At 40.5% G+C, this 22,394-nt stretch overlaps 1 protein-coding gene across 5 annotated transcripts in view; it reads right to left on the bottom strand.

Annotated features, from left to right (window-relative positions):
- The window catches only part of ATP2B1 (ATPase plasma membrane Ca2+ transporting 1), a 128,406-nt gene extending 113,673 nt beyond the window's left edge, over positions 1–14,733 (bottom strand). Inside the window, exons 1-2 of one of the 5 annotated variants that reach the window (XM_049884027.1) lie at positions 13,828–14,382; positions 5,537–5,629 (exon numbers count right to left, since the gene is read on the bottom strand). The gene's annotated coding sequence lies outside the window, so the exon portion shown is untranslated. Of the gene's footprint in view, positions 1–5,536; positions 5,630–13,827; positions 14,384–14,414 lie in introns of those variants that run through there. The other 4 variants (XM_049884026.1, XM_049884029.1, XM_049884025.1 and 1 more) reach the window with 4 other exon arrangements.
- Positions 14,734–22,394: the final 7,661 nt, after the last annotated feature.

Genomic DNA, 22,394 nt, shown 5'->3' on the forward strand with positions numbered 1-22,394 from the left:
CTCAAGCATGTTAATAGCTATACAAATAAACAAAAATAAATCAAAATGTTAAAAGCTAGCTACTTCTCAGAGGTAGAATTATGAGTGATTTTTTTTTGTTTTTACATTCTTCTATACATGGCCAAACCTGCTGCAAAAGACTTCTTCGAAGTGCTGAAAAGCAAAGATGTAACTTTAAAAGGACTAAGGTGCGCCTGACTCAAACCATGATGTTTTCAATCACCTCATATGCACTCCAAAGCTGGACGACGAACAAGGAAGGCAAAAGAAGAGTTGATGCTTTTGAATTATGGTACTGGCGAAAAATATTGAATATACCATGGACTGCCAGAAAAACAAACAAATCTGTCTCAGAAGAAGTACAGCCAGAATGCTCATTAGAAGCAAGGATGGTTAGGCTTCGCCTCATGTACTTTGGACATGTTATCAGGAGGGACCAGTTCCTGGAGAATAACATCTTGCTTGGTGGAGTGCCAGCAAAAAAGAGGAAGACCCTCAACGAGATGGACTAACACAGTGGCTGCAGTAATGGGCTCAAGCACAACAATTGTGAGGATGGGGCAGGACCAGCAGTGGTGCGTTCCACTGTCCATGGGGTCGCTATGAGTCAGAATGGACTCGAGGATACCTAACAACATATTTTCTAAACAAATGCAGTATGCATTGTTACATTTTTAACTGGTAAAAAGATTACGTAAGTCACCTTACTTTAAGATTTTCCTTTAAAACCATCAATTACCCTTTCATCTTTTCCTGTAGACAATATTTCACCCACAGATTCCACAGAGCCCACTCATTTAAATGAACTGGTATTTGTAAACTGCTTAGGACAGCATCTGGCAGATAGGAAGCAGCCACATAGGTGTTCATTTTACTCAATCATTTTAATTTTCCTTTCTAGTCAAAGTAACTAGTTTTAGAGCTAGTCTATTTTTCATGGCACCTTGGCAGAAGAATATTCTTTATTCCCCTTCTGAATTCTAACATCTCTTAAAAGATACCTGTTCTCTCCCTCTAACATTCTAGTTCTGTCAAAGAAAGAGCAAGAAAAATAAATTCAAATATCAAATTCCTCAAAGGGAAGATGGAGAATTAATGAAGGAATCAGAATTTTAAAATCAACTGTTTAAGACACGTCACCTACAAAAATGTGCTCCTTAACAGATTTATTAAAGCGCCTCTCTTAAATCAGCATTTCATGGGATTAAACGCTAACATTAAAAAGAATATACACTTATCCTGACGCACAAATGAAGAAATCATATGCCAGATGCCAGACTCTCATCAGAGGCAGCTATGTGTAACTATTTGGAAATAAAATGTCTTCAAAAGTCTTTATGAGCAGCTTGGTGTGTGTGTATGCATGTACATGTACTCGATGAGGGAAGAGACAGTGGTGGTGAGGGAGATCCCAGGGGACTCTGCAAGAAACCAAAGATGGCAGAAAACTGTTCTACATAAACGGATGAGGAATTTGAACCTGGAAAGTAACGGAAGACTTGAGGGAAAAATCAAGGAATCAAAGAGGATTTTAGGTTGTTTGCTGTAGATTTATTTCCACTAGCACGTTTTCAGTAACGTCCCCATTGCTCACTTAAGCTTTTGTATAAGCTGACTACTTTATCCAACGTAATACTGAGTTCTACATCTAATTTCTACAAAAGTGCACAGACACAGGAATCAGAGTGACATATTTGGGTTATCCACACATTTAAATGTACTCTGTATATATATTAATTCTTAGTTTTGACAAACTTATACATGCATAAATCTTGTTTAGAGAAACAGATATACGAAAGAGTTTTTTTTTTTAAACATCAGCAGTCCTCTTGCCCTACTTTCCACTCAGAGGCAGCTAGGACCAGAACTTTCAAATCTTTTAGCTGTTTTGGTACCTAACTCCATGCCCACAAATAATGCTTACAATATTACTCACTTTCTCAATTTTAAGCATCATATATGTCTTTCATCACCATTCTTTCCCCAAATCCCAGCACAAACACAAATGCTTTTCAAAATGCTTTTATTTTGAAATAAAAAGAAATTACAACTCAAAAAAAGACAACCCAATTAAAAAGTGGACAAAATATTTGAACATATGCTTCACCAAAACAGATATATGTTGTGAGAATCCAGTATGTCAATCACCAAGTAAAAGGGTAAACTAATTGTGGTATACCTATACAAAGAAATATTAATCACCGATAATAAGTAATGAACTGTGAAACATATGCAATATGAAATTTGAAACTCAAAACAGTTATGCTGAGTAAAAGAAGCCGGACCAAAAAAGAGGACATACTATATGACCACATGTAAATAAAATTATAGAAAATTCAAACTAACCTATAGTGACAGAAAACAAATGTGGTTACCTATGGAAAGGAGGTGGGGGAAGCGAAGGAGACTGCAAAGAGGCACCAGGAAAATTTTAGGAGGATGGCTGTGCTCATTAACTTGATTGTGGTGATGGTTTCAGTGGTATACACTACATTTTTACATAAATAAAACGTGACCTCTACATTTTTTTGCCAACCATGCCCTCCGCTGTGAGGTATTTTCGTAAGTACCGCTATGCTCATTTTTGTTTTACATGTTGCTGTGAGAAAAAATGAGCACAGCGCATTTATAAAAATACCTTGTGAGGAGGAGGAGGGCGCTGTTTGCAAACACAGAAGGTATGCATTATTTGCATAAAAATATGTTACAAAACACAAGTTTTTCACTTTATACATGTGTAGTTAACTGTGTTGGTTATACCTTAATAAGGGTTTTTTTTTTTTAATTATGACAGAAAAGAGCAGGTATGAATAAGCTAAATAGAAGCTCTGGATCCACAGGTGGGGCTCTCGACTCTGGAATTTATTGTAGGGTGATCTGACTGGGTCATTTTCTTTGGGCAACTCCCCCACCAAGTCCCAGTGTCAACATCTTTAGGTCTTTTCCCTTGAGCTGGTTAGAGTTCTTACAGAAGACTCATCCACTCTTGCTGCCAGCATTCTGAAAGCTAAGTGAGGAAGGTGGCTGGGTCTTAACAGTAAATATGTAAACTCACTTAGTTTCAGTGTGGTACCCTGGTTGTCAACCGTGCCTGGTGTTCCCCAACATGCTTAGCCTTTTCCAGAAAATAAGCTTCCAGTCTTCTGCAAGGATGGAGGAAGAGGGGGTCACCGAGCTGCAGGGAGTGAGGAAAGGGATCTGGGTATCAAATTCTTAAACTTCCAGTTAGCTCTCTGGTTTTCCTCTCACTATCACCTAGTTTCCCCAAACTCTGGAGATTCTGTAATATACACTGAGTTGCTTTGGGGCTTTTCTATTACTGACTTATGATTCAGTTTTCTGTGTCTACTAAGCCAGGTAGCACTCAGCCAGCTCCTTCCAAAATTTTGCTGTGGCTTTCTCTTCTCCCTTGTGGATTTATGGCTTCTTAAAAAGTCTCCTACAGTCATTTTAGCATACTTTTGGCACGGAACAAAGTTAAATGCCTATTATATGCCACTTCTTTAACTGAAAATCTCAGATTAGGTTTTCAGTAAATGTATTCATCTTCACGGATGAAACACACATTATACCACAGATAAAACATTAAATGATAAGCCAGTCAGAAAACCAAATTACAAGGCAAACCTAAAATAATTAAAAAATAAAACAAACTATATTTTGAAAACTTAGGAGGAGGATAAACCTGCTATTGACTCCCCGGGTAGTACAAACAGTTAACACATTTGGCTGCTAACCGAAAGGCTGGAGGTTTGAGTTCACCCAAAGGCACCTCTGAAAAAAGGCCTGGTAATCTACTTCTGAAAAATCAGCCACTGAAAACCCTGTAGAGCACAGTTCTACTCTAACACACAGCAGTTGCCATGAGTTGGAGTTGACCCAACCGCAACTGGTAAACTTGCTGTAGCCACACATTTTTTTTTTTTTTTAAACCAAAACTACAAAGAGAAAATCAGTAAAACCACCTGACTTTATTTGTCTAATACTTTGTAACCTGGGGGGAGGTAACAAAAAAGCAAGTGATTTACCCAAGGTCCCTTGGCTTTTTTGGGCTAAGATAAAACTCATGTTTAGATCTAGAAGGACCTTAGATGCCATCACAGAGTAAAAATCAAAACCAAAAGTTTTAGGTTGAATCACAGACAAGAAAATCATAAAGACACACAGACTCTGAGAAAGGTGAGCGTTCCTAGCAAAAGGAAAGCTCTCAGCACGAGATCCACGGGTAGGTCCCAACATCAAATAAACCAAACCTACTGCTGCCGAGTTGATTCTGACTCATAAAGACCCTACAGGACAGACTAGAACTGCCCCACAGGGTTTCCGAGGCTGTAAATCTTTAGAAAAGCAGACTGCCACGTCTTTCTTCCACGGAACAGCTGCTGAGTTTGAACTACCGACCTTTCAATTAGCAGCCTAGTGTTTTAATCACTGTGCCACCAGGGTTCTTTCAACGTCTGATAACGTACATAAAAAGAATGGAGTTTAAATTAAGCTCTAAAAAAAAAGCTCTAGAGCAGATTAATTTAAACTTTACCCTAAATCCACTAAATCCAGAGAAAGAGTACATGACTGATCTTTGTTTCTCTGAGACGGGATATCCAGAGGGTTTGCTGCTGGAGGATCTTTTCTTAGGCTTTGTCACCATGTATTGCCCATTGCATCGACTAACCCTTCCTTGATTTCAGACCTCTACCTGCACTACCCAGTCACCTCAGTGCCGTCGAGTCGATTCCGACTCATTTACCTGCACTAGTGTCCTTTAACTCAGTTTTCAACCACTGTATTAGTTGTAATAAGCATCAAAAGTAAAAGTACCTGAAGTTCATGAGTCACTTTTTTAAACAAATAAAAAAAGCAGTTATCCTTATAGCATCACTTGATTTTGGGCATGGTTTCTTGAGTAGAGAAGAGGACAGAATTACAGCAAAGGAAAAGAAAATCTCACATAACTGTAGGTATTAGCAAAGCAACATGTAGTATACTTATCAATGTCATTCATTTGCGTTACAGTAAAAAAGATGGAGACTTACCGCTCTAGCCTATTTCACTTTTGCTGGTTCCATTTATCTCTACCTTTATAAACGTTTTACTCTTTTCACTAACAAAACCATGATCTGTTTCTCTTTTGACCAACAATTTCATTACGATTACTATTGCAATGTTAAAGTTAAGAGCAAATCCTAGAATTCCTTCTACAATATATTACCAACCAGTACATCTATAAAAGTCAAAAAAAAAAAAAGGATTGAGAGAATACTCAAAAGAAGCGCACCTGCATAATTTCAGCTGTGCTAATTGCTGGAAAATCTTTGCCAGAACAATTTTTATTTTTTCATCTTTTTTTAATATAAAGGCTTACATACTAAACCTATACAAATCATCAATTGCTCAAACGTTTCAAACTACTACTCCATGTATTACACGAGCATTCAACAGAAATGATAAAGTACATGCGTTCCTTCTTGACCTAAGGAGGGCAGGTGGAAGAATTACACTGCTATGTTTTAAACTTTAACAGAGATTGTATACCTACACTTCTTCTGATGTCTACAGTGATTCTGTACCAGTCATGGACCAACAGTTCACTCTCAGTTCATGGAAAAGAACTCTCCAGAAAAATTAGAACCTGCAGCAAACAGAGATTTCAAAACTTAGTTCCAATAGTATTCCTATGAATAAATAGCAACTACAAGAGTATCACAGTTTAAACTGTAAACTATAATACATGCTTTAAATTACAGCATTTTGTATCATACGATGTGCTAATGGAGTGTAAATCCAACAAGCACATCTTAACAACATCAATCCTGATGAAAGGGAAAGATGCCACAAGCCAAAGGAACGTGAAATCAGTCATTTTAAAAATACAAATTTTAACTGCTACTATAACGACTTACTACAATCAAAATAAAATCTAAAATGAACAAATAACCATAATGAAATTCAGAAATGGAGAAGTACTTCCTACATAAAAGCTGAATTCTACTGTCTTAGCGACGTTCTAGGAAATGAGGCTGCCCTCCAAAAGTAAAACAAGTTGTCCTATGAAGTCATCTGAGAAAGGTCAGAATTTCAAAGGTAAAAAGGCTTTAAAATTTCTCCAACAAGAATTTCCTAAACCTTATCAGCTTTAACAAAGCAATCTAAACAATGTCTAAATCATAAATCTACTTGTCAAAAAATACTGATAGAAACTCTACATAGTCTCAAGAAGCTACCTCTTATCTCAACACCACTATATTATGCCCAATTGAAATTGGTGAATAAGACAAAAGGATATAAATTTAGGTGGGACACTCAAGACCCAGACTACAAAAGCAGAGAAATTTAGACAAGAAAATCAGTGAAGGGTGACAGGAAAAGGTAAACTAACGCTTAGTTTTGAAGGATGGGCAGACTTAGACAAAAAGATTGAGGGGGTACTATGAAGGAAGAGAAAACCCTGGTGGCGTAGTGGTTAAGAGCTACAGCAGCTAACCAAAAGATGAGCAGTTCAAATCCACCAGGCGCTCCTTGGGAACAGTATGGGGCAGTTCTACTCTGGACTACAGGGTTGCTATGAGGTGGAATCGACTCGAAGGCAGTGGTTTTTTGGGTTTATCAAGGAAGAGGAAAAACATAAGTGAAGTCACAGCGCGGGTATATACAGGAGACTGCCAGACTACGCGGCTGTCATACAGTGGGCAATCAGCAGTATAATCTATAGTAAGTACTACAGTACTGCAGCACTGCTCAATGACAAGAAGCACGAGTCATATTGTGTTCTATGTGAATAGCACCACCTGGAGGTGTGCAAAGTGCTGATTCTGGTTAGTGGTACAGAAAAGTTACAGTGAGATACTTCACAAACAGGGATTCTGTGAAATAAGGGAGCAAAATGCTATATGCCTTTGGATAGATTCAGTCCATATTAGCATATTAAATATTCACAAAAGTTCCAAACGTGAACGCTGCATAAACCAGCATATCCTGGATCTTGGTCTTGCCCGCCTTTCCCCAGGAAACCTCTATTAACATTTGTTAGAACAAGTGTTCTAAAACTCTTCAGAAAACACTGAACTACTACAGCATCCAGTCATGTCTTTATAAAGAGAGAAATGAGGAACTGTAGAATGTGTTAGTAAAGAAACGGCAACAGGAAAGCTATTTTAAAATAACAACAACAAAAATCTAGCACAAATACGAAAGATTGAAGCCACAGATCTATGAATTTTGAGAGTTTAAGATTGTTTTAAACTCTCCTCCTGGGAGCAAAGTAGCTCACTGGGTTAATGTAACTAACAGACTCAAATAGCTAATAATCAAATTATTAAAACGCATCTTTTAAATTAAACGGTCAAATCCTTTTTTAAGATCTATTTTTTCAAGAAACAAATTTTACTCTTAAATTTATCACGTTTTTATAGTAGCCATACCAGTTTACAGTTAGATGGTATAATCTCAGATTTCACACTATAAGCACGCATTGGTCGATTCAAAACTACCCTTATTCTTTCCCTGGTGACAGTTAATATTAATACAAAGCAAGTATCCCAGATTTCAAGAAACCATATTGTTAGAAGTTATAATACTTAGAAACACCACATAATATTCTTACCAAAAAAGTAATTAAAAACACTATACACTATTTAGAATAGTTAGCTGTCCCAGGAAAATCTAAAACAAGATAGCTTTAAGTGACTATGGAGAAAAGTTTACCCATAGTTTATCTAGATTTCTCTCTGCCAGTAATCTCCATTAATTTAGATTTCAACAAATTTCACTAAATTATAACCTATGATTAGAAAATATACCTTAAGCTATGGCCAACAACCCTAACTTTTTGGAACAACAACAACTAACGGTCAACACAGTCCTGAGATGGACTGCTTTGAGATTAATATCACTGTAAATATATTTTAATATAAGTCCAGGCTATTTATTTACTATATTGATAAGAGTGAAGACAACTGCAATTTGAAACTGGTCTTAAATAGAAAAATTATTAAAGGAGAGTAATCCGTACGTAGTACACAATATTAGATAAAACAGTTCAAAAGTCAGACTGGTTTATATCAAATAGACCTTACAATAGCTTGCTAAACTATACAAATTGTTATACATAACTTAAATGGAATACCACTAACTTCTGTTTTAAATGCACAGAATGGTAAATTAAATTATCAATTAGCGATATCACTGAACTCTTAAAAGAGATCATTCAGCACTAAGCTGCTGTTTTTGTGGAACAGCATTGGACCATTGGACATCTACCAGCTTATGTCCTTTTAGTCTGATGGACCATCCCAGCTCGTTCCTTCTAGCAAAAAATAAGAGCTAAATATACAGTAATGGACTAACATGGCATACAGTAGTTTTATGAAAACAAAGCCTCATACGCAAGTCATCCAGAAATAGCATTAAGACAAAAAGTGAAGAACATTGTCTAGTTCACTGCACTTCGAAACTTAACAAGTAACTACCGATGAATCTTCTGAAAGAAGATAGTGCACACACAGGTAACAGAAGTATTTTAAATCTGTCAGTTCTACAGTTGGAAAAAACCCACCCAAATCAACAAATCAAACTGCCACAATAGTCAAAACTATGTGAAAGTGCTAACTCAGCTATGTTCAAAGTCAAATAAATCAATAACATCCTTCAGATTTATAAAGGCATTTCTACTACATAATACAACTGTAACCTAGTTATAGATTCAATATAAGTGTTTCTCTGAATGCAAGTTTCTGGGGCCCCACCCCAAACCTGCTGAATCAGAATGGCAGGGGCAATGCCAAGGATTCTGCACTTTCAATAACTTCCCAGGTGATCCTCATGGCCACTAATGCTGCAGACACTCTCTTCCTCGTGAGATTTATAGCAAGGTTTTGGGTTTCAGAAACTAAAAATCTCATTTGAGACCTCTTTTAAACTAAATTTTATTACACAGGTTAGTATCTCTAAAAGATTTAGGTAACAAACATACTGTGGCAAGAAAAACCAGAGTATTAAAAAAATTAAAGCAGAAATTACAGGAAAAAACTTTTCATACAAATATCATTTTCCAACAGGTCTCTGAAAACAAATTTCCTAACATTAAAAAGCCAAATTCCCAATATTAAAAATACAGTATTTTAAATACCTTCAATTCACTATCTGTTAAGTAAGTGTATGAACTGTTTATACTATATCGAATACAAGCAATGAATGAATTTATAAAGCCGAACCCAAACAAACCTGTTTATATTCCACTATTAAATTTACTCTGGCTGGAAATCGATTTTTTATAAACTTAAATACAACTTTCACAAACTTACATAAACATGTATAATGGAAAGAGTAATGGAGCAAAAGTTAGAAGCCACCTAGATTCCAATTTTGGCTAATCTACCTGTCAGCTATATGACCTCAAGGCCTAGTCAAATCATTTTATCTACCTGTGGGGGGCGGGGGGAGTATAATTGTCTACCCTACTCATATCACAGTTACTTTTCGTGAGAATCAAGTAAGATAGCACTGTATGTAAGTAAAAACGTTTCAAGAATTATACGATTTATGAAGAAACCCTGGGGGCACATAGGTTGAAGAGTTCAGCTGCTTACCAAAAGGTCAGCAGTTTGAATCCACCAGGCGCTCCTTGGAAACCCTAAGGGGCAGTTATACTCCGTCCTATAAAATCACTGAGTCAGGACCAACTCAACGGCAAAGGGTTTGATTTTTTGGTTTTACAGTTTATGATTTATGAAGTGCTGTACAGTTTTTCTCATTATGTAAATAATTCCGAAATACTATAAAAAAAAAAAAAAGCACTTCATAAACCATAGGCATTATTAAGGCAGAACAATTTGAGGCATATTATCCTTAGCTGCTTGCTATAAAACAGACTATCACCAGAAAAATTAAAATGAATATGCTATATAAACAATGAAAAACATAAGAATTGATCTTTCAGGTTCAATTAGATATTGGGCACTACTGTATATATTTTATAAATTATAAGCATAAAACATAAGATTTTGACTAGGTTATTTTTCCTATGTCCCTATTTATAACAAATTTATTTCTTGTCTGGAGATATAAATGAAACTAAACGGGCCATAAATTGATAATTGTCAAAACTGGTCAGTATATAAATTCAGTGTACATATTTACTCATAAAGTGTATATAATACATATACATATACACTCAACTATACTTACAGGGTTGCCATGAGTCGGAATTGACGGCAACTGGCCTGGGGCTTGGCTTGGTTTACAAATATACATATAGATATATATATAAATCTACTTTCACAGGTATTTGACAATTTCTGTAACAAAAAAATTTAAGACAACATGTAGGTGGTATAAATACATAACACTTGTCAAAATTTTAAAAAAATTTTTTAAAAGTTTACATCTATCTGAAAATTCTTCCCATACTATCTTTTTTTTTTTTTGCAATGTTACCTCAGATTCTATACATTGTAAAATAAGCTACTACCAGAATCTGTCTACATGTCATGACACCTAGTAGAATATAACTATTCCTTTCAACTGGTTGAGTAAATACTCTTACCTGAGCTGTAAAAATTTAATTCTTACTTTTCTGCTTCCTGACCTTTACTGCTTTTGGTGGGGTTTTTTTTTGCTCATTCATTCCAAAAGCTGTGGAAACAACCAGTTTTAGCTGTATGTTTGAATAAAAAGTTAAGAGGAAAAGGGCAAATACTCTTTCTTTGCTCAGTATTGAAAAAGATAACGTTATCTGTTATTTGTTTTAAAATCTGTTAACCTATACCATTCACTTCACATGGTAAAAGACTGTTTCTACCCAGGTGAAGTTAAAGTGTCTGCCAGTCAAAGGAGATTAGTAAATCTGAACCCAAAATGAAAGATTCTATCAAAGCATATACAATAACGTGTAACTACCCTGCACACATCAACCTAACTGCTCAAATAAACCTGGGGCCATACGGCTTGAAAAAGACCACGGAAAAGTAAGGGTATAAGCTACCTTTCATCTCAGACAGATTTTCTGTTTAATTTTAACTTAATAAAGACTTATCTACAGCTCTAATGTTTTATAGTAGACTATAAAGGAATAGCAAGTGTTAAATCAAAACTATAATGCAAATAGGTAACAGTATTGTGTGGTTTGTAGTTACAACTATATTTGGTAATATCCGTACATAAACTTACTTATTATTTGAACGCTCAATTACTAACTCTTCATGTTGCATCTTCAGTCACAATAACCAAAAAGTACCCTGTGCCTAAAAAAAGTGTACCTTAAATTTTTTATTGGGGGGGTAGGTAGTAAGCAAGTGGGTAGGAAGGAAATCTCACTACAGCATTTGTTTTCTAAGCATTAAAAACTCCGTTTATTTTTATAGGAGGTAAATATGAGAGAAGGCATGTATAGAAACCACTTCTTCCAACATGGACTCTAATAACTTTGAAAATAAGTGCTCCTGCTGGAAATTTTTATTGGGTATTATTTAAAAACAAATAATTGTAAAACCATAAAAGACAGGTTGTTGGAAGATGGCAAAAAAAATTATACCGTATTCAAGCAAGATTAATAATTTTACTTGTTTATCTTATTATCTGTTAATAGCACAGCAGCTAACAAATTGTAGAACTGTTATCATGCTGGCAGGCACCCTTATTTGGTGGCAGTGGCTACTTTTAGACATGTATTTACAATGCAGCTATTACCTTCTTTCCCGAAGAAGAGTCAGGCTATCAACATCCTTATTAAATTATCATAAATACATATCAAAACTAATTTCTCATCTCATCTCTGAATCCTACATTTAGTCCCAAGTTGCAATTAAAAATCCAAGATTTCCCACACAACTGCAGAAACTGCCCCCAAAAGGAGAGTGAGGGATAACAAATACAGAACAAGAGAACAAGGATGTCAGTAACGAAAGTGCGATAAAAATCAGGAAGGCATATCTAAATTTTTCCCGTTTTAATAAAATAAAATCACAAAATTTTAAATTAAAGGCGGCGCTCTGTCCTCAACTCACCCGAATGTGACTCACTTTTGCAGACTATATGGTGGGAAATAACAGTTACTTTTCAAAGATCCTTGCAGTTACACTCAAGCCAAAATCAGGACAGAGATCCACACTTAATTACAGCAATTTACTGTCTCATCCAAAGCAAGGTAGAATCTAAAACGTCCCCCTGAAATCAAGGCTAAATAAGCCCATTTCTCACACTCGCTTTCAAAAGCTTCCGATAAGGAAAAAACGTTTCTATTTACTTCAATTTGAACTAGCCAAGAAGATTAAAAAAGAGAGAGAGAGAGAAGGGGAGGGACCCAAATGAAAAGCACAAGTACAGAAAGCAGATTCTCCAATCCCTCTTAATTCCCCCAATCCGCCCCTGCCACACACCAAGGACAGGGAGTCTAGAGAAGGCTGGCAGCCCGGCAAGTGGTGAAGGCCCTCCATTCACTCACGTGGGCCACCATTCAAGGGGTTACACACCCTCTGACCGATGAGAGTCTCATACAAACGAGGCCATTACAAGTAGTTCTTATTATAAAATACACCCACGCTTAGCAAGAACCTTATTTTTAAAATAAGGCTTTCCTCAGGTGGGGGAGGGCAAACACAACAAAGGCTTCCGTGTTGAAAGGCAGACAGTACAGATATATACATACATCTACATGCGTAAAAGAAAAAAACTCATGTAACTGATTGATATTGGCAATCGATACCAACGGGAGCCATTTAGATTATTAATAGCCCAAGAAAAGTAGCGAGCACAGCAGCCAAAGGTGGCTCTCTACAGCGCTGAGAACCCCGGGGAAAGGTGAAAATGCGCCCGCTGATGAAGGTCCAGCCCTATGCGGATTTACAGATCCCCTCAGGGCACCCCGACCAAACTCCTGCCCTCCACTCGGCGCGAAGCACCGCTACACCGCGCAGGGTGCGAGCGCTCCCAGCACTGCGAGTCCCGCAGAAAGCTGGTGAATGAAATGCGTACAGACCAACCTGACTAGTGACTGCAGCACAGGACCAGGGGTCGCTAACTAGCTTAGCCACAGGATTCTCCCGCAGGAAGGCATAAAGGGAGCACAACTTGCCCCCTGAAACTGGAAGGCGGTCTTCTTTCTTACTGACCCTTTCCGAAAAGGTAGAGCAGGGGGCGCAGATTTTTTTTTTTTTTTTTTTTTACTAAGTCCATAAACACGAATCGGAAGGAACCGTGAACATCTCGGGAGCCTCTGACAGAAGACGCGAGGAAAAAAGCCAGGCGAAGTGGTTCTCCAATTCCGGGGCATCACCGACCCGCCTGACACACATAAGTCAACCAGCCCCGGCCAGGGGCCGACCAGGGGCCCCAACTCCCCGCCCGCGAGATGCCAGGGGGACTGAGGCCGGGGATCAAAGGGGTGACCCTCCCGGCGAGCGGGGAGAAGGTGCGCCGGGCACCACTGCCCTCAAGGTCACCACGAGCCGGGGCGGGGGCGGCCGGCGGCGGGATGGGCTGCGGCGCGACCGAGACGCCTCGGATAAGCCAAAGAGTTGCGGGTGTGGATACCAAGCCCCACGGAGCCCCGTCCCTCCGGCCCTGGGCGGGGACTCCCGGTAGAACCAGGCGCTGAGGCGCACGGCGAGGAACCCGCTCACCTTTACGATCTCCCCGGGCGCGCAGTTCAGCAGGAAACCTGTTAGGGGCCCCCGGGACGCCCCCGCCAACTTCTCCCGAATCTGCCGCAGTCCGCTCAGCACCGGGCTGTCAGGATCCCCTCCGCGACGCCCGACCCCCGCGTTCCGCCCGGCCTCCCCGCAGGTGACCTGCCCCACCGTCCCCCGCCGCGGGCGGGCGGCGGCCGCCACTCACCTCGCCCGGCACCAGGAACCATTTTCCGAGGGGGGAAGGAAGGGGAGGTTGCAGGAGGGTCGGGGGACACTGAGGAGCAGCGAGAAGCACAGAGAATGCGGGCTTGGTCCTAGGCGACTCCGCAGCCTGACCGCAGGGCTCGGGGCGCCACGCGGAGGTGCGGCTGCACCTCGAGGATGAGGCGCCCGCGCAGCCGAGAGGCTCGGCGTCCACCAGCCGGGGTTCACTACTCACGCTGCACTGCGAGGAGGCGGCGGTGAAGGAGGAGGAGGCGGCGCCCGGCCCGGCCCCCGCCCAGAGCCCAGCAGCCTCCGAGTGGCCGCCCGCGTCCCCGCAAGACCCGCCTCCTCGGCTCAGCTCTCGGCACGGGCAGCTCTGCCGGCCTCACGCAACCGTCCGCAGCGGTAGCGGAGGGAGGGGTGCACCCCCTCCCTGAGCACCGCAGCCCGGCCCGCTCGGGGCGGATCCCGCGGCCACCGGAGAGCCTCCAAACACGAGGGGGCTTCGCGCCGCTCCGGGGAGGGGCCCCGGCAGCACCGGGTGGCCCGCAAGATTACCGGGGTAGGCAGGGGGAGGAGAACTCTCACCCGTTCCGGCCCGGCGCTCCTTCTTTCCACACCCACACGCCTCCCGCTCCACGTTGGCGGCGCAGCTGCTCCCGCTGCCACTGCCGCCGCCACCACCGCCGCCGAAGCTCGCGCCGTCGCTGCTGCCGCCTCGGCTGGGCGCGGTCACGTGACGCGGCCTGCGGGGAGCCTGGGGGCGGGCGGGCGCGCGCGCGGAGGAAGCGCGCCTCGGACGGGGACCGGGAGCGGAGCCGCTCCAAGGGGGGCGTTTAAGGGGAGGGCCCGGTGAGCGCGCCCCCGGCTGGCGAGCGTGCGCCAGGCGATTAGAACTTGCGGCGCGGTCAGGAAAGGGTGGCCGGAGTGAGGGGCGGGGGAACTCGCGTCTCCAGGAGCCCCTCCCTCTCTTCCTTACCGAGCGCCGCGGCTGGTTCCAGCTCCCGCCTCCTCCCCCTCCCTTTCGCCCCTTCTCTCCTGCCGATGCCTGCGATTGGCTGAGAGGCTCTGACGTCCGTGTTTCCATGACGTATCGGGGCGGGGGGAGCGGCGGGGGAGGTGGAGGGGGTGGCTCGGGCGCGCGGGGCGATGATTCCATCAGTCACCGCCGCTGCTCCGGCGCGGGGCCGAGCGGCTTGTGCGACGTGTGGAGGCCCGGGAGCGATGACTGCCGCAGGAGTGCGGACGACCTTCACCTGGGGCCCCGCCAGGGCACCCCTGGGCCTGCGCCCCTCTAGGGCCATGGAGATGGGCTGGCGGGCCGACGAGGGCGAAGGCTCCTGGCGAGGAAGGTTAAGGCGGACTCCGCGTGAGCGGACTCTTGAGCGGCTTCTCGTCCTTTCTCGGCCCTCACCCCTTACCGGACTCGATGCCTTCCCCAGGCCGTGACGCACGTGCCGGACATTCAAAAGTGGCTCCCGGCTTGATCTCTTTTTTTAGGAGGAGAGCCCACTCCCCCTTTGGGTTGTCTTGTCTCTGTCCCCGCCGCCCGGGCTCTCGCGCCGCCGCGGCTGCTGCAGCGCCCCAAGGGTTAACTCAGGCGGGCGGCCGGTGCAAACAGGCCCGGTAGGATCCGCGCTTAAGATCCCCGTGTTTTCATTTTGGCTTTGCTTTTTTCTACCTATGCCAAGCATTTGGCTCGTTTTGTTCACTTGTACATCTCAACCCAGCACCCTTCCTTCATGAGGGGAAAAGAAAATGGAAAAATACTGGATAGTAATGTGCAGAATTTAGATGCTAAAAGGCAACCTGCTTTGCCCCAACCCTCAATTAGTAGAAAATAACCACCCTTCGAACATCTACTTTAAAAATAAAACTTGTTTTTCCTTACCCCCCCCCACACGTGTTTATTAGATGTGTACTTTAACTAGGATACACATCTTCGTCTAATCGCCTCACTCAAAGACCTCGTCAGTGTCATTTTCGGTACCACTTACGACAAAAAATCAACTCTGCAGAGCTCTCTAAACCCAACCCTGTGCCGTCGACTCGATTCCGACTCATAGTGACCCTATAGGATAGGGTGGAACTGCCATTCACTCAACAGCAGTGGGTTGGAGTGAGAGAGCCCTCCACTCTCTTCTAACTCCAACCCACTGCCATCGAGTGAATGCGGACTCATAGCGACCCTATAGGACAGAGTAGAAGTGCCCCATAGAGCTTCCAAGGAGCGCCTGGCGTATTGGAACTGCCGATCTCTTGGTTAGCAGCTGTAGCACTTAACCACTATGGCACCAGAACTGGCAAATTGATGTTTGTAATGTCTTCTCAAAAGCGTACAGACGATGCAAAGTGCTTTATTATGTATTCCCTCTATGGTAGCATTTATTTTCAGTTGTTTTTACCAGGTTGGAAACAAGATAAGTAAAAGAAGCTTAAAACGCAAAAATTTCCAAGTTAATCCTGTTGAAGGAGAATATAAATTAGTTTATCTCCTCAGGTTTGACGTTACCAATATTTTGAACTGTGCCCTTGATTTGAGAAATTAGCACTGGGCAGAATGATACTGTTTTCCTTTTTAATCAATCTTAGGGAATTGGTTGGTATGGTATAATAGCCCTTCCTGACACTATTTCAGAACTTAACAGAAAAAACAGATTAGCTAAATTTCATTAGCTGATCTTCCGTATTTTCTCATTCAGAAATATTCTTCAAAACGGTTCAGACATTTAAGAATCATTGGCTTTTTTTTTTTTCCAACTTTTCTTCCGAGGAAGTCAATACAAAATTGAGTTATGCATTCTGCTTTAATCAAGAATTTGACATTAAAGGTATATCTGAATCATTGCAATAGTACACTACAAAATGAGTAATAGAATCTGTTGACTGGGTTTGTTGCAGTTCCAAAATATAAAATACATGCTCTTAAAGTGTTGTGGTCATGAGAAATTACTCAGCATGATTTCAGTAAAGTTCATTTTAGAGCATGATTTCAATAAAGTTTTCATTTATGGGTATATATATCCCAGAACATATTTATATGCATTTTAATGAAATGTGAATCACGTACAATGGTATATTTTTACTGTCATTGTCAAGACGATTGTGCTCTGTAGTTTTACTTTTATATTTTCATTCTTCAAATAGCAAGTAATTGCACATTACATTAAGAAATATAAATTTCTATCAAAGCTTAACTGAAACCTTCTTAATGGCACATTTCTGATTGTGAAAATCAAGAAAATATTGGATTGTAATGGACCACCTCACCTTTCACCAGACTGAGTCTAGCACAATGAGATGGTGCCCAGCTACTGCCACTGACTGCTCTGATAGGGATCACAGAGGGTCCAGAGGGTCCTGGACAGAGCTGGAAAAAAAATGGAGAACAAAACTCTAACAAAAAAAGACCAGACTTACTGGTCTGACAGAGACTGGAGAAGCCCTAAGGGTATGGCCCCCAGACACCCTTTTAGCTCAGTAATGAAGTCACTCCTGAGGTTCACCTGTCAGCCAAAGATTAGACAGGCCCATAAAACAAAATGAGACTAAAGGGGCACACCAGCCCAGGGGCAAGGACGAGAGGGCAGGAGGGGACAGGAAAGCTGGTAATGGGAAATCCAAAGTCAAGAAGGGGAGAACGTTGACATGTTGTGAGGTTGGCAAACAATGTCACAAAATATGTGTATTAGTTGATTAATAAGAAACTAATTTGCTTTGTAAACCTTCATCTAAAAAAAAAAATACAATTAAAAAAATTACTTTATTAGTACTTCCTGAGAAATTTAGCAAACTTAATTCAAAGATGCCACTGTATATGATATAACCATATTCTCTTATATACCTCATTTATTCCAGGGATTTAATTTAATATGAATGTATATCACTACCTAATAAGAAACAACAATAATATGATTTTCTGTTGAAATGCTTAATCCTGCAAAGTTTTTAAAAATACCTTTTGAATATCTTTTTAAAGTTACAGTACAATATTTAAAAAAAGATTTAAATCCTATAGCAAATGACTATATGGGATATTAATTTTCTTTGAAAAGAGACCACATATTTGAAATAATGTATTTAGAAAATGTATGTTTTTTTTTTCTTTTATAGAGTAGATTCCTTTTAATGGAGTAAATCTAAACTATTGACCTCTTTGCTAATAAGTCAATCTATCCAAGACAAACTAATCATGTTTAACTCAGAGACAGCTTTCTAAAATCACCAGTGTAATTAAATATAAAGGGGAACAACATTAAAAAAAAAGCCCACTGCCGTTTAGGATCTTTATTTTCTCAAGAATACTATCACATGCATCTAGCAATGGAACAAAATAAGGAGAAACCAATGGGAACATATTTTTTAAATTATACTCTTTCTCAAAATGCACATTTATACTTACATGAATTCATCAGTCCTGATCAGTGGAGAATGCTAATGAGGACTGACAGGTATGGGGAGGTGGGGGAGAAGGGATAGTCAATGCTTCATAAAAATTATGTACTTAAATTTCTGTTGACCTGGAGCACCAAAGAGAGATGTTAAGAGAAACATTCCTTAGCTGAAAAAAACAGAGAAGAGTTATCTATTAGTTATAAATTAATTATATTTATTTAAATGAATGAAGTATAATTATAGATAAGCCGAAAATATAATTTTCAAGGCACATAATGAAATATTTTTATAGGTCAAAAATACCTATACGTTATTTATTGTCATTTGACAGAAATTATTTAGTGCCTAACCAAAATATTAGCTGTTCAAACCCACCCAGCAGCTCCATGGAAGAAAGGCCTTGCCATTATGCTTAGATTAAGATTACAGCCAAGAAATCCCTATGGAATGCAGTTCTACTCTGCGGCATATGAAGCCACCATGAGTTGGAATCGACTGGATGGCAATGGGTTTATTTTCATTTTGTTTTGTTTTTGGTTTAAACACCCTGTACAATTTGTGCCAAAATTGACTAGACAACAACTAAAAATAACAACTCTTCTAGGTATAAGACATTTTTTTTCTGCCTCAAATGTTGTGTAATCTAGGACCAGATAAGTACGGTTTTAATCTAAATTCCAGAGGATCATAAAAGGGAAAGCTCATACCTAAATGTAGTTCAGGAGAATTTGGACTTGACTTGTGCCATGAAAGGGGAATAGAATTTAGATTCATGCAAAAGAAGATGCACAGTGGAAATGCCAGAAAAAGTACCTAGGAATTTTTTGCCACATCCATTTTCTCATCCTTTCATTGTCCACGAAATATATATGTAATACCTTTGAAATATTTAGAAATAAAGATGTTCCTCACCTCCATAAATGGAACTCTTATCAATTTTCCTGTTAATTATGAAGATTTATGAGGTATTGTAAGGTTGTTCTGAGGTTTTGATGGAATATTTGTGTAAGACTCTTAACATAGTGCTTGGTGGGTAGTAGATCCTTGATAAATGTCATTGTTATTCATAAGCATTCACTCTTTACCTATTATTTCCAGGTAAATGTACTGTAACCAAGAGTATGCATTTTTACTTGGTAAAATAGATTATTATAACAGAATTGTTTGTTTCCTGTGAAACCCTATTTGAGATTCTGTTAAAACACACCAAGTTTAACCACTACTCATCACTTATGTTGACTGATACAGTCTAAGCCTCTTCCCAGCAAATAAAATCTTAAATGTACTGAATCAATTAGATGTGCTTTTGGCTGCAAGTAACCCAAAACCAGACAAATAGTGACATTAATAAACAGGGTTTATTATTCTCCTATAAAAAGTTTAGAGAGGATGATACCGTGATTCCTGTAGCTGCTCAGTAGGCCACCAAGGACCCACACTCCCAGATTGCTGCTCCGCCATTCCTGGTGTTTGTGTTCTTCAATATCTTTTCATAATAACAATAAGAAAATCAGAGTTTTCTCATCTATTGAAAAATGCAAGGCTGAAAGCAATATAGAAATAACCTACATCTTTCAGATTTTTAGTGCTTAAATTTTTGTATAATTTTCCATTTTGTCTACCTTTTATTTTAAACTCCTTTTTTTTTTTAATGACATTAGCCTATGCAGAAGAATAACCTGAGTAAATGTAACAAAAAATGGAGATTTGGGGCTATGCTCCCAAAGCTTTTGAATAAACCAGTTTAGATTGAAGCCAGTGGATCTGCAATATTGAGTCTTTTTAGATGATCTGATGCACCACATGTCTCTATTTCCCTTCTCTGCCGTGGTATTCTTTTGCTGTGTTTTTCACAAACTCTGCCCTTGGGTATTTCCGATTTTAATTTCTTGCACTCATGTGGAGCCCTGGTGTGGAGCTCAACTGCTAACCAAAAGGTTGGCAGTTCGAATCCACCAGCTGCTCCTTAGAAACCCTATGGGGCAGTTCTACTCTGTCCTATTGGATTGCTATGAGTTGCAATCCTTTCACGTTTTATACTGACGTATTTCTATCTATCTTAACTTCTATGTAGCCTACTCATTTTTATGACTTCAGCCCCTTAAGGTCAAGGATAATGTTACTCATTCATTTATTCATTAATCATTTGTTGATCCTGACAAACATTGTCTCAACCAGGATGGGAAAACAAGGAAGATTTCTATTTAGGAGTCATTATTTTTTTTTTAATGTCAATGTGATAGTTTGTTTAGTCTTTTTACCAAGATGCTTTTACTAGGCACTCATTATGTGCCATGCCTAGCAGGGCCTGGCACAGAATGTTGTTGTTAGGTGCCACTGAGGTGGTTCCAACTCATAGCAACCCTATGTACCACAGAACGAAACACTGCCCAGTCCTGCACCATCCTCAAAATCATTGCTATGCTTGAGCACATTGTTGCAGCCACTGTGTCAATCCATCTCATTGATAGCCTTCATTTTTCTCTGACTGTGTTTTACCAAGCATGATGTCCTTCTCCAGGGCCTGGTTCCTCCTAATAAGATGTCCAAAGGATGTGAGATGAGGTCTTGCCATCCTCGCTTCTAAGAAGCATTGTGGCCATTCTGCTTCCAAGACTTGTTCATTCTTTTGGCAGCCCCTGGTATTTTCAGTATTCTTCACCAACACCATAATTTGAAGGCATCAATTCTTTGGTCTTCCTTATTCATTGTCCAACTTTTGCATGCATATGAGCAGATTGAAAACACCACAGCTTGAATCAGGTGCACCCTAGTTCTTAAAATGACATCTTTGCTTTTTTAGCACTTTAAAAAGGTCTTTTGCAGTGGATCTGCCCAATACAGTGTCATTTGATTTCTTGACTGCTGCTTCCATGGGTGTTGTGTTAGTCACTTAGTGCTACCATAACAGAAATACTACAAGTAAATGGCTTTAACAAAGAAAAATTTATTTTCTCACAGTCTAGTAAGTTACAAGTCCAAATTCAGGGCTTTGGCTCCAGGGGAAGGGTTTCTCTCCCTGTCAGCTCTGGAGGGAGGTCCTTGTCCTCAATCTTCCTATGGTCAAGGAGCTTCTCAGGCACAGGGATCCTGTGTTCAAAGGACATGCTCTGCTCCTGGTGCTGCTTTCTTGGTGGTATGAGGTCCCCAACTCCCTGCTTGCTTCCCTTTCCTTTTATCTCTTGAGAGAGAAAAGGTGGTGCAGGCCACACCCCAGGGAAACTCTCTTTACCTTGGATCGGGGAGGTTTTACAATCCCACCCTAATCCTCTCAACATAAAATTAGAATTACAAAATGGAGGACAACCACATGTGGCCTAACCAAGTTGAGTACACAGATTTTTGGTGGGACATAATTCAATCCATGACAGGTGTTGATTGTGAATCCAAGTAAAATGAAATCCCTGACAATTTCAACCTTTTTCCTGTTTATCATGATGTTGCTTATTGGTTCAGTTTTGAGGATTTTTGTTTTCTTTATGTTGAGGTGTAATCCATACTGAAGGCTGTGGTCTTTGATCTTCATCAGTAAGTGCTTCAAGTCCTCTTCCTCTTCAGCAAGTAACATTGTGTCATCTGCATAACGCAGGTTGTTAATGAGTCTTCCTTCAACCCTGATGCCCTGTTCTTCTTCATATGGTTCAGTTTCTCAAATTATTTGCTCAGCATACAGATTGAATAGGTATGGTGAAAGGATACAAACCTGACGCATACTTTTCCTGACTTTAAACCGTGCAGTATCTCCTTGTTCTATTTGAATGACTGCCTCTTGGTCTATGTACAGATTCCACATGAGCACAATTGCATGTTCTGGAATTTCTGTTCTTCACAATGTTATCCATCACTTGTTATGATCCACACAGTCAAATGCCTTTGCATAGTCAATAAAATGCAGGTAAGCATCTTTCTGGTATTCTCTGCTTTCATCAAGGATCTATCTGACATCAGCAATGATATCGCTTTTTCCATTTCCTCTTCTGAATCTGGCTGGAATTTCTGGCAGTTCCCTATGGATTATTGCTGCAACTGCTTTTGAATGATTTTCAGCACAATTTAACTTGTGTGTGATATTAATACTGTTTGATAATTTTTGTATTCAGTTGGATCACCTTACTTTGGAAAAGGTGTGAATATGATCTCTTCCAGTTGTTTGGCCGGGTAGCTGTCTTCCAA

Source organism: Elephas maximus, chromosome 4 (assembly GCF_024166365.1).
Source record: "Elephas maximus indicus isolate mEleMax1 chromosome 4, mEleMax1 primary haplotype, whole genome shotgun sequence".
Taxonomy (NCBI): domain Eukaryota; kingdom Metazoa; phylum Chordata; class Mammalia; order Proboscidea; family Elephantidae; genus Elephas; species Elephas maximus.